Source organism: Panthera pardus, unplaced genomic scaffold, assembly GCF_024362965.1.
Source record: "Panthera pardus isolate Hobbes unplaced genomic scaffold, ASM2436296v1 HiC_scaffold_22, whole genome shotgun sequence".
Lineage (NCBI taxonomy): Eukaryota > Metazoa > Chordata > Mammalia > Carnivora > Felidae > Panthera > Panthera pardus.
In genome coordinates, this window is record NW_026526788.1 from 82,300,528 (window position 1) to 82,317,718 (window position 17,191).

Sequence of the window (17,191 nt, forward strand, 5' to 3'; positions counted from 1 at the left end):
GAGGGACAGCCACAGCCTCCAGACTGTCCCCAGGAGCACCCCAGGGGCTGTAACTAGCGATGAGGCTCAGGGAGGTAGAGGGAGAGGCAGACAGGATGGTGACTGGTCCAAACCAGTGTTCAGAGTTGGGGACTCTTGGGTGGCTGGAGCCCAGACGGCCAGGAAGAAGCAGGGGTAGAGGCCACAGGAGGCAGTGATGAGGAAGCTGTGGGATCTCTGGTGGAGGCAGGGCTGTGGGCAGGGCAGGATGAAGGCAGGAGGGTGGCTCATGCCCCTTGAGGGGGTGGGGGGGAGGGGAGGGCATGAGACACTTGCCTTGAAAACGGAAGCTGGAGGACGCTGAAAGCTGGTGTGGGAGCCACTAGGTGGGGAGACATAACGGTTTCGGGAAAGAGGAGGCTGGTTGGACAGATCGGGGTCTGTCGGGGGCGCGGAGGTTGGCTCACCTTTCCAAGACTCCTCTGATCTCGACTTGGAGCTGGGAGTTTCTCCAGAGGAACAAGAGGTGACCGGCGTCTGCTTCGGTGGGGATGTCCAAGGAGGTGCAGGAAGGCAGGACGAAGCTGTGGCCAGCAAGAGGGGTCACAGAGGAAGACGCCGGGGCCTCCTGGGAGAGGCAGGCAGGACCAGGCCGGGGGGCGGATGGATCCCCAGACAGGAAAGTGGCAAGAGAGAGGCCAGGCAGGGAGGGAAGAGCTGCCTGAGAGAGAGGAGCCGGATAAAGACCAGCTGAGACCCCTGCATGAGGCGGGGTCCGTGTAGCTCCGGAAAGGGAACATACCCAAGGGGAGGTTGTCCAGGTGGGAAGGGATGAGGGCCTGGAAAGGAGAGCCCAGTGCATCGATGCACACTCCTGCCAGGGTCTGAAGACCACCCTCCTGTTGGTTGTCAACACCCGGGCTGCTTTTGAGCAGCTGTGAGGATGTGTCCCTGCTCAGAGGTAACATGGTTTCAGGGGAAGCAAATGATGTCATTGACGCACGCTTCATTTAACCCACTTACCCTGTGCAAGAAGGATCCAGTGCCGGGACCCTCCATGCTGGCCAGGTGGGTGGGATGACAGTGCCCAAGAGATGCAAACAAAATGCTGAGGGAGTGCAGCACAGGGCGCTCTGGAGGGCTGCATGAAGGAGGTGGCTCGATCTCAGCCCTTGACCAACGCCACGCGGGTGAATTAAATAGCTTAGGTTGTTAGGGGTCGGCGAGTGAGGTTGGGGGGTGGGGGGGTTTCCCACACTTAGCCCCTCCAAGGATGTAATAAGCATGGAAGTTAGAAAGGGTTTCAGCAGATGTCAACAGTGGGGTGACAGTCATCGGTGAGGATGGGGACTCTCGTTGGCCGGGGGTCCACTGTGGCGGGTGACCTTCCGCATCATGGAGGTGTCAGGTGCATCTAGCCCCATCAAGGTGCATCAAGGTGACATTGCCAGCATGAGGGCAACGGAGGCTTGCGTTTTCTTGGGGCTACATTCACCAACTGCCCTCGTTCTACTGCCGGGGGCCATGTCCTTGGGCTGCCGGGGATGGACAGGGCCCCCAGCCCCCAGCCCAGAAGCCCGTGGTGCAGCAGGGAGATGCACAGCCTCACGTGGAGAGGAGGGGCCAGGCACCGTGTGGTTTGGGGTCTCTGTGTTTCTTAAGTTACTCTCTTGGGTGATAGTTTTTTAACATTCCGGCTGCTTTGGTCGGTTACCCCCCCCCGTTTCCCCAGACAACTAAGGGACCCCCAGGAATCAGGAGAAGCAAACTCACCCATCGTTATGACAGAGGAGGTCCCAGTACATTGAGAATCCCCGAGCCCCACTCTCCCTCTTAGCGCACACCCCTTTGCCCCAAGTCTGCTCCCCCCTGCTTGGGGAAACCCACTCCCGTTATTGGTAAAGATGGCTTGAAAATGAACAAGGATCCAACTTTTTGAAAAGGAGCAGCCCCCAGAATGCTAAGTCAGCATTTACCAACGCTTGCTTCGCGGTCGAGGTAATGGTCACACGCACACAGGCTCGCACAGAGGACCCGAATGTCAACTAAGTTGGAGAAAGGATCAGTTCAGCTGAGTGGGCAGATTTCTTTGTTGCCTGAATTCTTGGCACCTTGAGTAGGCAAATGCGTGCCTTGCCTGCAGGAAGGAATGGGGAAGGCAGAACTGTTTGCAGGAGCCTCTCTGAGGATTAGTGTGTCCCCAGAAACACAGAGGCGGTGGGGGGGGAGGGGCAGGAGACATCCAAATATAGGCAGGTGTCCTTCTGCTCCCGCCTGTCTCACAGACTGGAATCATCCCTCCATGGTTTGAACCCCCCGCCCGGAGACTCCTGCCTAGAGCTCAGAACCAGGCCACAAAGGTTTTTGGAGCCCTCCTGGGCCCAGCGTGGGTCAGCAGGTGCTCTGCCCGGGCTCCAGCCGCACACGCAGGCGTATGCTGCCCTCTAGTGGTGTCGCATTGAAACGGCCGCGCTGATGCTGATGCGGAGTCTGGGCTGCGTGTCCCCTAAGGACGGCGTCCCTGCTGTCTCAGAAGAGACGCCCCGGTTTTATAAGAAATATTCTTTAATATCTCCGTAATGACGTCCATAGAGAATATCACCTGCTCATGCTCCAAATTTCAAAAAGGTAAGCATGATGCCTTTTTAACTCTAATATAAAGAGGGACTACAAGAACTGAAAGGAAAGTAATTTTTTTCCCTTTTTTTTTGAAAACGTCTTAATTTTAATTCCAGTTAGTTAACCTACAGTGTTATATTCATTTCAGGTGTACAATATAGTGATTCAACACTTCCATACGTCACCGGGTGCTCATCAGGACAAGTGCACGCCTTAATCTGGAGATTAACTATTAACCTATTTAACCCATGCCCCAGCGGAATACAGTGTTATATTAGTTCCAGGTGTACAACATAATGATTCAGCAATTGTATTTATAGAAGATATTATAATGGGTATTTCATGGGCTCAGCAGACACGCAATCTCCAAATTGCCCGCTAGGAGACAGTGTTGCTCCTATTGAGAAAGACTCCTCTAGAACAGGGGTCAGAGTAAACACGGATTTTCAGGCCAAAAGCTGTCTGACAAAACTATTCAACCCTGCCAGGTGCCCTACGGCAGCTACAGACAGTGCATAAAAGCACAGGCATGGCTGTGTTCCAATAAAGCTTTGTTGACAATAGCAGGTGCCTCGCTGGATTTGGCCCACAGAACGCAGCTTACTGACCCTTGGTCTGGGGCAGCCCCTTCGGTTTACAGGTAAGGAGACTGGGGCTGGGGAGTGCAGGGGGTGGCAGAAGGTGGCCAAGGCTAGGAAATGAGATCCTGACCAAGTAACAGCAAACCCACCTACTCTGCCTGGCTCCTTCCCTAGTCCCCAGGCTGTCACTTCTCAGCTGTAGGTAGGGGGGATGGGGTAGAGGGGGAAGGACAGGGGATAGGAGGGTGCGAAGAGAAGGTGCGTGTTCAACTCTGACACCTCCAGTTCCCCTCCATCCCGCCTCAACACGCATTCACTCATTCATCTATCCGCTCGTTCATTCTGGCCTTTGTTGACCCTATGCCTGCCCCACCCCACAGCCTTCCTGCTTGGCGTGGAGCCTCCCAAAGGCTCTGCCAGTTATCCCAGAAAGGCACCACAACAAGACAGCAAGCCATCCTGGCTTGCCTAACAAGCCACGCTGGGCAGCTCTGGGTCTCTCTTATTTGTGTCTATTGATCCCCAGGGTATCTGCTCTTTGTGTCCACAGGGTGGGCCTACGGCGGACATTCAGCACCAGGGCCAGAGGACAGAGCCCGATGGGGCCAGGCCCTCCAGTCTCAGCACCAGGGACCCCTGAACCTCTGGGATCTGCTTGCTCCTGGCCCTGGATGTGAGACCAGTGCCTCCCAGACCATCTGCGGTTCGGGGCCAGTTTTGTTTCTTTTTTTCAGTTCATCATGGGCTGATAGTTCTGTAAAATACAGTAAATATGGAAGTGGGGAAATGGAGATGAAGAGACGTGTAACGAACATTATTAGATTCAACGGTTATACGCTTGCTCTGCCGAATGGCTGTGAAGGCTGACAAACTCTCAGCCCCGCTCCCCGCATCATGGTGGATGGAGGCAGCCTGAGCCCCCGAGGCTGATGTGAGCCTGGGTCAAGCCTGCCTCAGTGTTAGCTCCAGGGTCAGCCCAGCTGGCTCTGGGGGCCCCCTGGGGTCTGGGGCTTGCCACCTGGGGCTCAGGAGGCTCCCAGGAACCCAGGACATCGTGCCCGGGACAACACTTCATGCTGCGACTATCCTTGACATCATAGTTGCTGGCTCTGCGCCTCCCCTGCTGTGAAGTGTGTCCTCGGGAGTGGCCGTGGGACATCACTAAGCTCCCAGCCCGGGGTCACAGGGACGTCGGCCCTGCTAGAGCTCCCAGGACATACTACATGAGCACTACTAGGGTGAGCAGGGCCCCAGGCTCAGGGTGGAGGAGACTCCTGCCAGATGGAGGCTCATCAAGGACAGGGACCTCATCATGGGGGCCAGGAGGCCCGAAGGTCCCAGCGTCCTGGCTCTTCACACCCTCCTGGTCTCAGGGGCCTGGACAAACCCTGGGGCCTGTTTCCTGGGAAGAGAGGGGGCTGCAGGGGACCAGGAAGCACGGAGATGGGTCCTGCAGGGGCTGGGACTGGCTGACGTAGGGAGGCTCCTTGGGGTCACGGGGTGGGCTCCTTCCACGAGCCTCGGAGCCTCCTAGAAATAACTAACCGGTGTCCACAGGCCTGGGGGTACTTGTCTGGACCCTAGATTTAGATGCTGTGATAAGTCTGGAGGCTGAGGGGACTCAGCTCTGTGTCCTATCACTGACAGAGCCTCTCAGAGAGAGAGAGAGAGAGAGAGTGCACACACAAGGGTCTGTGGTAGCAGAATCTTAAGAGCACGTCTCTGTGGCTCTCTGAGGATCCCGGGGTGAAGCCAGGCTAGGTTCATGCAGACTGGGAGTATCCCAGGGTTCGGAGCAGGGGGCAACCTAGAACATCAAAGGGAGGCCAGACCGAGGTCCAGGACCCCGTGCTCAACAAAGAGAAGGGAGGGTCCTTCTATGACCCTTCCAGCTGCTGGTGGCCCCAGGGGTCCCTTGGCTGTGGCCACATCACTCCAGTCCCTGTCTTGTTTCCACATGGCTCCCTTCTCCCTGTATGTCTGTGTTTTCATGGCAAGTCTCCTCTGTGTGTGTCTGTGTCCAGATTTCTCTCTTCTTATAAGGACACCAGTCATGTTGGGTTAAAGGCCCACCCTGCTCCAGTCTGACCCCATCTTAACCGATTACACCTGCAACGACCCTATTTCCAAATAAGGCCACATTCACGGGTACCCGGGTTAGGACTTCAGCCTATCTTTCTGGGGGTCACAATTCAACCTGTAACAGGGAGGGTCTCACCTAGATCGCTCTCATTGGAGTGTGGCTGGGTACTACGGCCACTACATCATCCACTAAACCCCGTGGCCTGAGATGTACCAGTTAATTTGTGTGTCTGTTCCCGGATATAAAGAGCATCTAAAAAAAAAAAAAACCTGCTATTTTTCACTATGATGGGCCAACTTTCAGTAAGAAACAACTCAGCATCAGTTAATAAATAATTTCACGCTGAAGGCAAGGGCCAGATGTTGTTCATCTTTGCGTGTCCCAACACTTCGCAGACGATGGGGCCCCAGAAAAGCCAGTGGGCCCAGCGGCTCATCCCTGAGGCTCACCAGCTGGTTTCTCAAAGCAAGCAGCGGGAGGAGGGCGTCTGGGGTTGGAGGGATCGGAGGCTCCCTGTGGCTAGCCTTCCGGAAGAGGTTATCCGTTGACTTGTCCCTTTTTTTTTTGGCAACTATTTCATGGTTCAGCGAAGGTCCGTTTTCTCCCGTGATGCAGTATCTGAAATTCAGAGCACCTCAGCTCCTCTCTGCTTTTCATCCTTTGCCAACAAAAGTAGTAACATTCTCAAGGCTTGTTGGGAGGTTGGTGACATTTGCAGGCCTGGGACGTGAGAATTAGTCGAGTTGTGCTTCAGAAATCTAGACCATCTGCTCGAGCTGTTCAGACTCGCCATTTTTCACCTGTTAGACAAGGACTTCTAAAATCACCTTGGGAATATACACACGCTTCCTGGGAAATACCAGAGGCGTTCTGAGATCTCTGCATGGATCGTACTCGCTATTGATGTTACTTGTAACATTCTTTTCATGGAAACAGATCAGTGGGATCACTTGTGAGGCTTTCCCAAAGAAGCTTGCTGGGAAAAATAGGGAATGAGAAAGTGGGTTGTAACCCAGAGAGGGAACCACAGCATCTGGCCTGGGTCAGCCTGGTTCTTTGACCTCGGGTAGCTCAATTTTGACCTTTATGACCTCAGTTTGCTCATCTGTCAGGCGGAGGTAGCAATGGCGTGGTCTCCGAACTTTCAGGGTGGTTCAATGAGACATGGAAGAAAAGGCGACGGGGCCACATGGAACAGAATCAAAAGCAGACTGGAAGGGAAATCCGTGCTCACGGTGGCCTCAGTGACACAGGAAGGGGGGGGCAGGGATGGAAAGGGGACCTCCACATGTTTAGTAATGTTTTGTTTTATGTGAAAAATATTAGAAAACAACGTAACAGACTTTTAAAGTAGCTTTATGGAGATATATTGCACATACTATACAATTCACTCACGAACGAGTCCAATTCAGTGGTTTTTAGTGTTTTTCCAGAGATGTGTAACCCTCACTACAGTTAATTCTAGAACATTTTCATCACCTCACAAAGTGCCTTCGGCTACCACTCCCGATTCTCCTGCACCCCTTCCCCGCTCTGAGAAAACACTTTGTGTTTTTCCTGATTTCCCGATTCAGGACATCCCATATGAATGGTGTTACACGGTATGTGGGTTTTGGGGTCTGACTTCTCTCACTGAGAATCACGTTTTTAAGATGCATCCACATTACAGCACGTGTCAGTACTTAATTCTTTGTTTTTTAAGTCTATTTATTTATTTTGAGAGACAGAGAGAGAGAGAGAACATGCAGGGGAGGGGGAGAGAGAGAGAGGAAGAGAGAATCGCGAGCGGGCTCTGTGCTGATAGCTCTGCCCAACACGGGGCTCGAACTCACGAACCGTGAGATCATGACCTGAGCAGAAATCAAGAGTTGGACGCTTAACTCCCCCACGCTGAGCCACCCAGGTGCCCCTGTGGATTCTTTTTTATGGACTGCTAACATTCCATTATACAGATGAGATGTATGTTTTGTTTATATGTTCGTCAGTTGTTGGATATTTATATGCTTTCCACTTTTTGGCCATTATGAGTAATGCTGCCATGGACATTCACGTACAGGTTTTCAGTCCTCTTGGAGATAGATACGTATATATACGTGTGTGTGTGTGTGTGTGTGTGTGTGTGTGTGTGTGTGTATACATATACGCGTATATATATGTATCTATATATCAGCACTAGAACTGCTGGGTTGCATGTAACTGTTTCATTGTTCGAACAACTGCCAGACTGTTTTTTCAAAGCGGCTGCACCATTTCACGCTCCCGCCAGCACCGCGTGAGGGCTCTGATGGCTCACGTCCCCAGCAACACTCCCTAGTGTCTGATCCCTTGGATTCCAGCCGAGCTAGAGGGGATGAGGGGGTCTCGCAATGCGGTTTTGGTTTGTATTTCCCTGACGAGTAACGCCAGGGAGCAAAGACGTGTAACATTTTAAGTTCTGAGTGGTTAGAGCAGGCACACGCTGCACACTATTCCCTTTGTTTTCTGTGTGTTCATACTGAAACTGTGTTGCTTAGGGGGACACCAGGGGGGCTCAGGTGGTTGAGTGTCCGACTCTTGAGTCTGAGCTCCCTGTTGGGCTGACAGTGTGGATCCTGCTTGGGATTCTCCCTCTCTCTCTCTCTCTCTGCCCCTTCCCTGCTCCTGCTTTCACTCTAAATAAACAAAAAAATGAATGAATGAATGAATGAATGAATGAATAAAGGGTCGCTTTCTAGCTTGCTTACCAAAGGCTCTATGCACAGCTTGCCCTTAGAAAATGGGGATGGTGTATTACCCGTGGAGGAGCTGGGGTCCGAGCAGGCTGCCCCCCACACTTGCCCCCAGCAGATCTTCACCGAGGAAGGCCAGGGCAGCTCTCTCCGGGGACTCCAGCCCCGAGAGCCCCCCGAGCGGCTGTCGTCCTGAGACAGAAGGTCATTCCTTCAGTTCCTGTAGCAAGACTTCCCCCGGAAGTTCACCAGGACGTCATCAAACATAAGGACGCTTAGTGAGGCTTTTGTAATGCCCAACGGCACCTGCCAGCTGCATCTCTGCCCTGCCCCCACGGGCCCCGCGGCCTGCCCCAAGCCACAGGCATGTAGGGAAGGACGATCCTTTGGCAGCCGGGGCTTCGGCAATCAGGAGCCAGCACTACGGTCCTCCCGCCCTCCTCAGGAGGCCCCCGCTTGGGCTCCCGACGACGTCCGGCCCCAGCCCCCCAGAGCTCCGGCCCCACCTGGCCCTGTGTCCTGCCCTCCGTCTTTCCCTGCTTCCTTCCGACATAGACCCATCTGGAAATGAGTCAACTGGAGGCTCGCTGATTCACACGAGGAGCTGCTGTGGTTTCCCGTGATCACATAAGGTGGTAACAACAGTCCTGCCACGTCATGTGCCGGCCACGGGCCAGGCCTCCTCGTGGACCATCTCACGTCACCTTGTCCGACGCACAATGTTCCGAGGAGGCCTGCCGTTGCAACCTCTTCACAGACGACGAAAGGGAGCCACCATGGCGGAACACCAAGGGCATCCCTCTGGGACCTCCCAGGGCTCTCGGGGGCAGAGCCAGGGGTCACAGTCAGAGCTGCAGAACCCCAAATTCCGGGCGATCAACACCCACCTCACTGTTTGCTGTATGTCGGTGCCAAAGCCGGCACAACGCTTTTTTGAAAATGTCTTGTTTCTCTTTATTTGTTTGTTCCAAACAACACTCTTGGCCCCGCGGTCCAGCTTCGACTGGAGAACCTTGACAAGGCCCATCACCTCCCCGCTGAGCCTCCCTGAAGGGGATGGAGTGCAAGGCAGCCGCTGCACACAGACCCCCAAGAGCCTGCCCACTGCGGGGGCCTGCTCCAACTCACTCCGAGCAGGACGTCCGTGGGCACTGGGGCTCCGTCTGTGGACGCCTGGGGAGGGGGCGCAGAGTGGACGTGGTCCCTCGGGGCTCCTCCAGTCCCGGAGAGCCTCTGTGCCATCTCGGGTCGCCGGAGCGAATGCACATCAGGCGGGTCCTGGGGGGAGAGCGTTGGCCATCACTTCTTCCGAGTCCCTGCACAGGAGGGGCGTGTGGGAGTTGTGGGGCAGTCAAACACCAGCTGTCACGGCCACGGACAGGCCTGCTAAATCTGCCCCTCGAGCCTGGACTCCACCTGACCTTGAAGGGCAGGTGAGCATCATGTGGGGGTGAAGTCGGGCCGATTGGGAACACCCCGAAGTGTAATTGGCAACCCTCCACCTGACGGTAGGTCTTGGGCAGGGAGGCAGGACTGCCTCTAGGAGCAGGTGTCCTCAGTGTCTCCAGGCTCTCATTCATTCACATCTGGGGTGGACAAGCTCTTCCCTGTAGAAAATGCCTCCCTCTGCCACCACCGTTGGTATCGTGGTCCCTCAAAGGCTGTGGCTGTCTTTTCTCATGTCTAGCCAATGGTGACCCAGACATGTAGTCTCCTTCGAAGGCTCTTGCCAGATTTCCTTTCTTCGCGGGTTGGATCCCAGGCAGGCACGAGCCCTGTGCTCTGCCCTGTTCACATGCTCACAGCTCAGACAGGTGGTCTTTGTACACGTCTTATCCTTATCACTCTTCTCCTGACCTGGGCACCGACCGCCCTTCCTGAACCCGTGCTGAGTCGTCGGGGAGAGAGAACAGTACCCAGATGTGTTCTAAACGACCCAGGCGAGTCCGTGCCAGCCTCCAGACCCAGGGGATGTGCTGCTAGCCTTCCATCTATGCATCTCATTTTCTTCTTCCTTCTTTGCTAGAATCTGTCCGTCCCTGGAGGATACGCACCTGAGCTTAGCTCCCTTCCTCTTCCTTCCATCCTACTCAAGGGTCACTGGCCGGTTCACTACTTTCCTGCCCCTGCAGCTACTTACTTTTCCACTGGTGCTTATGGAAAACAGTTACCTCTGAGCCTGTCTTCTCCTCAAGTTCCCCATGGCTCCTTAGGTGAGCGGGTCCTGCCGTAGCCCGCTAAGGCCGTTGCACCAACGTGTCACAGACTCGGGGGCTGAAACAGCAGGCACTTAGTCCTCACAGTTCTGGAGGCTGAAAGTCCAAGATCAAAGTGCCTGAAGGTGGGGCGCCTGGGTGGCTCAGTCGGTTAAGCGGCCAACTTCAGCTCAGGTCATGTTCTCACGGTCCGTGAGTTCGAGCCCCGTGTCGGGCTCTGTGCTGACAGCTCAGAGCCTGGAGCCTGTTTCAGATTCTGTGTCTCCCTCTCTCTCTGACCCTCCCCTGTTCATGCTCTGTCTCTCTCTGTCTCAAAAATAAGAATAAAAAAAGATTATAAAAGTTTAAAAAAAAAAAAAAAGTGCCTGAAGGTTCGAAACCCAGCCTAGCTTCCTTCAAAACCTTCTCTGCAGTTCAAGGGGACAATGAAAACAATCCTTTCTTTGTCATCTTCATTTTCCTGCATTTAAAGATAGAAATACAGAAAATTGTGGATTACCTCAGCCTAAAACTAAACTTACTGAAGCCAGAGGCTTCAGAGAACATTCCAGAGCAGATTTCCCTCAAGACCAAATGAAAATCTTGTGCTAGAGGGTCTTTGGGTGAACCTCCCAGAGGGAGCATCTGTTCCAACAGAAAATGACTTGTGATTTTCAAGCTTAAAATCAGGTTTCACGTGTGAAACACAGCTTGCTTCTACATCACTAGATATGCTTCCCATGAATTCACGACAAGTTCCTTAAGACAAAGGAAATATGATTGAAAATATTTTGCAAAACCACGAATTTTTGTAAAAACACAATGAAGCCCTCAAAGACAAAATTAATTCTAATTTACAGAGCAGGGCCTTGGGTGGTAAACACACAGAGATTGACAACATCCTGGAGGCAGACCCACCCACAGACTCGACGAACACCTGACCCACTGGAAATGTTGACTTCCAACTCCCTTGTTGAGAACTCATGAAATGATGAGTTGATTTTCTCTAAGTCAGTGACCAACTATCCAAATCCTTGTTTCATGGACATATAAACTCTGAGTCATCAAACTAACTTGAATTCTTGACTGCTCTCCATGGATCACCCTTTAGGGAAAGGGTCTTTGCCCAAAGGCCCAAAGATGCTTACCCGCTGGGAATTGGACAGTAACAAACTAAACAGAAGATTTTCTTAAAGATCCAGAGCCCTTTCAGCTCCTGGAAATCAATCCTACACTGAAACCTCATCGATGGAAAGACCCAAATCAGGTGTGTGGCTCTTCCTTAATATGTTTTGTCCAGCTCACTTATTGTCAACTGGCAGGGTTTTGACCGGAAATATAAAGGGTGGTCCCAGATTCCTGGGAGTTCCTGAGACCCCCGCGGGAGGTCTGCGAGGTCAGGACCACTTTCATTACAACACTAAGATGTTATTTGCCATTTCTACTGAGCCAGTCGATGCTTGGGCTGATGGTGGGAAAGCAACGGTGGGTAAAATTGCTTACAACTTAGCACGAACCAAGGTGTGTGCCTCAAACAGCACTGGGTGTCCTGTGGTCTTCACCACCACAGGTTGGCAGTGGGGAAGAAAAGGCCAGTTTTCGTTAGGACCACCTTTGATCGAAACAAAGACGTGCTTACAGCCTGTGCGCTGCGTGCTGAAGTGCGCGGTCGTCTCCGGGAACGGCACCGTGGGATTGGTTGAATCGTGAGCTCTGCTGTCTTTTTCGTGAACTCCATTTTCACTTGGAAGAATGACAAACCAACTATGGTTATTCAGCATGGAATATTTGGCAACATTTTCTCAAAAAGGAATAAAGTGAGTCTGTCACTTCAAGGAAAACAACTGACAGTATTTGTTGCCAATGATAAAATGTGAGCTTTCGAGTGAAGATTGGAATTCTGGAAAACTTGAAATATCTGCCATCCCGAGCTCCCCGGCTCCCCGATACGTGCCGCCTTTTCTGACGAGACTGGGGGCAGTATTCACGAAGGTGAATTTTCAAAGTTTGTAATGAATTTATCATCAACTTTGGGAAGATCCGCCCAATTCAGGGAACCAGTATTTTTTAAGCGACCAATATTTGATGTTCCAAAGCCACACATGGGTGAAAGGTCCCGTCACAGCATAAGAGACTGATACAGTGTGTTAACGTAACAGAGAACAATTCACTCACATAGTTTCCGATTTCACATCACAACTGACCTTTAAGCAGTGACACTTTGTCAAGTTTTGGTGTAGTGTCATAGGAGAATATCTATGGTTTTCTAAAAAGACCATTAAAGCGCTCCTCCCTTGGGGTGCCTGGGTGGCTCAGTTGGTTAAGTGTCAGACTTCTGCTCAGGTCACGATCTCGTGGTTTGTGGGTTCGAGCTGTGCTGACAGCTCAGAGCCTGGAGCCTGCTTCGGATTCTGTGTCTCCTTCTCTCTCTGCCCCTCCCCTGCTCATGTTCTCTCTCTCAAAAATAAACAAACATTAAAAAAATTATAAAAAAATGCTCTTCCCTTTTCTGACTATATCTCTATAAGTGGTCGGATTTAAAACAACTTATCATGGGATACCTGGGTGGCTCAGTTGGTTAAGTGTCCGACTTCAGCTTAGGTCATGGTCTCGCGGTTTGTAGGTTTGAGTTCCATGCCGGGCTCTGTGCTGACAGCTCAGAGCCTGGAGCCTGCTTCTGATTCTGTGTCTCCCTCTCTCTCTGCCCCTTCCTCCCACTCATGTTCCGTCTTTTTCTCTCTCAAAAATAAATAAACAATAAAAAAATTTTTAAACAACTTATCATGACAGATGGAAGACAGAGCAGACACGAGAATCCAGCTGTCTTCCTTTAAGCCAAATATTGATGAGATTCACACTTTTTGGTTTAAAATTTTTCATATTTTTCATTAAAATGTTTTATTAGCCTGTAATATGTTTAGTTATCTTTAAATAAGTAAATACATTTTATTGTGAATACTCATAATTTTAGTTTCTAATGTGGTACATATTGGCAGAATCAGCCCAAATGAACAAAAAATTTCCAGGGTCTTTAATCATTAGAGACACCATGTGGTGCCACATGGTCCTGAGACTAATAGACCTGAGGCCTCCTGATTTGTGGCCGTGGTGCCACTTCAATGCCATCAACCTCTACAATGTTCTCAAAGGGTGATGAATCATCTATCCCGCTATCAATTCTTTACAAGTTTTGATTTGATTGAACGAGTCCATAATGGACACATCTTCATGAAGGTGTTAAGCTAGACAATTTACATTGGGTGATACTGAAGTCAGCAATTTATCAGTCGATGTGGCATTAGTTGACTAGGGTCGGAGAATAGCTATGAAAGTCTTGCCAAGGAGCTGCATTTAGCACAGGATATGAGACGTCCTGGGTTGGGATCCTCAGTAAAAAGCCATGCAGCTCCCACGGGGATAACCCTGGAATTGCCTCAACGGCACATGTACCACTGGCTCTTTGTCACCTAAGTATAAGTGAAAACTGAAGGAAGAGTCTGGAAAATAGGCTGTTTTAGCTTAACCCCCCCCCCCCCCCCATTCTGGAGCATGAAATGAACTTTTTACATCCTATCCATTGTCATCATTCATCCATTTGCTTTTGTTAAGCAAAAGCTGAGGAAAATGTTTCAACAACACTGTGCAGCAAAGTAAGATCCCCGCAGAGTAAGCTCGTTATATCCCTTGCGGAATAAAAGCATGGAAATAAAATTTTATAGGAACATTCTCTGGAACACACTTATTCCATGGGTCCTCCATACTTGAAAATTTGACCTGATCGCATTTGGTGTTTACGTAAATGCTTCTTCAAGAAATCAACTCCGCGAAATTAAGAAGGAAAAGAAAAGAATTTAGAGGTTCCCAAATCTTCTCCTACCCTTTTATTTTTATGTTTCAAGTGAGGAAGCAGAGACAAGGAAGCCGTGCCTTAGCTCACTATATTTGAGGTTCCTTTACTCCAACGTGTGACCGGTGGGTCGCGTTAGATCCCCTCTAAGGTCTATTGCTGTCCTTGCTTAAGGTCACAGGGTTTAGAGAGGAGCTAAAGCCGTGTCTTTCTCAAGGAAGCCTTCAGGTTCTCCTTCGGGATGCTCCCACAGAACCCGGAGGACTGCTTCAAAAACCGCCTTGTCTTCCACTTGCCTACCTGCCTAGCTGCACGGGAAGCCGCATGTCTGGGGCACATTGTTGCGTTCTGTGCTCCTGCTTTGTGTGCTAAGTAGACTAAGCACTCAATAGACATTTGTGCACTTTGTATTCACTGAGACTGAAGCCTGTGCTTTCTGCCCTACCTTTGATGGAGTACTTAATCCCCACTCACCATTGTGATAGGGCCATCAAGAGGTTAGTCTTATCTTAAGTACATAAAGATAACACACGGTGTGTGAAAATAGTTACGTTCTTAATCAAAAGGTGAACGATTACCCAATTAGACACTTTGAGAATCTAGCAAACTCAGTTAATCCCAAATGCCACATGCCTGGGGGGCGCCCATGGAGGCCAAGCTCTAATGCTTGGATTTGCCCTTGAGACGTCTTCCAACCCTTTAAAAAACACGCGTGGTGTTACCGTAAGATTATCGGTCCCACTCTGTGCCTCTCCGAAGACCTGGGCTGATGGTCTGCGATGGAAGGTCTGCTCAGCCTCTCCCTTGTGTGGTATGGCAGACAGGCTATCTAACCAATCTAAGCCTCAGTCACTTGCCTAAAAAGTGGGATTAATCATACACCAACCCAGACTTTGGCCGCGAGGATCCAGGGAAGCCTCCTGCAGAGCATCTAGGGGATGGCACACTGAGGTAATGGTAGCCGTGGCCACTGCTCTTGGCAAAGCCACGAGGACCACAGCCCAGCCACCACTGCGGTGCCCGGAACCAGAAAAGCAGAAACTCCTCCTGGAAAATTGATTTATGAGCTGAACATTTTGTGGAAGTAAGGTGTTTCAATGTAATCAGATGAGCAGAGCGTTTCACAAAGGGTCCCGGTTAAACATGAGAAGTTTAACCCTTGGGGGCACCTGGGTGCCTCAGTCGATTAAACATCCAACTTCAGCTCAGGTCATGATCTCATGGTGCATGGGTTCGAGCCCCACATCCGGCTCTATGCTGACAGCTCAGGGCCTGGAGCCTGCTTCGGATTCTGTGTCTCCTTCTCTCTCTGCCCCTCCCTGCTCCTTCTCTCTCTCTCTCTCTGTCTCTCAAAATAAATAAACATTAAAAAAAAGCCTAACCCTCTTGGTCAGGAGTGAGGTAGGAATTGGGAGGAGTGTTCATTTGCAAAGTAGTTTGTTCCAAACAAATAGTCTTAAAACACAATAGACTTCTGTCTCAATTTCTCTTTTTTTTACTAAACAACTTAACATTTTGCAAATAAAACTTTCATGGCCTGAAGCCTGACCCAAACGCAAACGCATGGTGGAAGGAACTGGGTGGTCATCTGAAACTCCAGTGGTCTCTGGGCAGAGTGAGGACACAAGGCGGGAAGAGCATGAGGGACAGGAATAATCCTCAGCATCCTTTGGGGCCGGCCCGCTCGGGCAGGCAGGTAACGCGTCGGACGTCACTCATACCTCAGTTCCTGCTCGAGAGCAGCCTTGGTAAGCCAGTGACCCGGGTCACCATGAGTAACCCGGCCTTCTTTCTATTTTAAGGAGCACAAAGTCCCTTGGTCACAGGATGTGCCACCTTCTCTGGGCGTGTGTGGGCAGGTCCTGTCGCCGAGACCCCACCCTCTCCAGCTTAGGTCAGCACCCAGCCGGGCTGAAGGTTTTCTGTGAAACAAACCGGGTGCCTTTGCTTGAGCAAGCCGCTCCTGCTTGTTCTGAGTGAACGAGACCCACCGTGAGCCTCACACATGCCGTGAAAGGTGACAGGCACACCCAGAAGGCCACACTCTCTGTGGACACCACGCTCCTTTCGAACTTTTGTCTCTGTGCCCCCAAGCCCCAGGCCTGTGCCAGCCGCCTGATGCAAACAGCGTTTATGGAACTGAGTCAGAAACAGGTTAAAAAAAAGAGTAAGTGTCTGAGTGCTGCTTTGACTTCTCCTTTGCCACTTGCCGGCTTTGGATGCTTGGTCAAGTTCATTAACCTCCTGGGTCTCAGGTGTCTGTTCCTTGCTCATTTACAAAGCAAAAGGATTGATGTGGCCCACAGTAGCTCATGATCTCACCTTTAGTCTTTATTACAGTTTTTACACACGGCAGGTTTCTGCGAAGGAGGAGGATGGCCGCCAGGAGCCCTTTGCACACCTTGTCAGGGCTCCTCCCACAACCCTGAGAGCAGATCCTGGGTATCGATCGTCATCCCATTTCACAGATGATTGGAATGAGGCTCCCTGAGATTAAGTAACTTCTCCAGCCCCAGGCAGCCTGATGCCAGAACCTCCCTGCTCAATCCTACACTGATGGTCATTTCTGCTATTTGTATTTTATTTTTTAGTCACGAGGAAACAGAAGCTCAGGAGGGGGTGTCACTGGGTCAGCTACGAGATGCCAGAGCAGTTGAGACACGGGGCCTCTGACTGTGTCTCCTCGCCCTGGGTGCTGGGGGTGTGGGGGTGAGGACGGGGAAGAGGGCTGCCATGGAGGGACCCGCCTTTCACGCCGACTGAAGGACTCGCCTGTCCATGGCCCCTGGGGGTTCTGGGTTCCGGGGTCAGGAGGGCACCCTGAGTGTGGCTCAGGGACCAAGGACCAGTCTCTGTGCTGCAGTTTCAGAATGAGGAAGGTTCCTGCTTGTGAACCCCTCCCTCCCACACATGCGATGCCTCGTTCAGACTGGCCGCCCGTCTACATTCTGGGGCAGGTGTCAGCGAAAGACGTTGGGCGATATGCAGGCAGCCCAGCTTACTCAGGAAGTACGCTCAGTGCCTGCCTGTCCTTCGCAGAATCTGCAGGCTCCCAGGGCCTCCCGGAGGCCGAGAAGGCTGCCCATCTGTCTGCCCGCACGGCCGCGTGTCACTTATGGGAGCACCGGTATTGCGTGGCCATGTGGGGCTGGCTGTAAGAACACTGTAGACCCTGAAAA

General features: G+C 51.6%; 1 long non-coding RNA gene across 1 annotated transcript; it reads left to right on the forward strand.

Moving 5' to 3' along the window:
• The first annotated feature begins 2,479 nt into the window (after positions 1–2,479).
• Positions 2,480–5,659, forward strand: LOC109252272 (uncharacterized). The gene is made up of 3 exons (XR_002073920.2): positions 2,480–2,607; positions 3,163–3,238; positions 3,730–5,659. It is a non-coding gene; the product is annotated as an uncharacterized LOC109252272 (long non-coding RNA).
• The last annotated feature ends 11,532 nt before the right edge of the window (positions 5,660–17,191 follow it).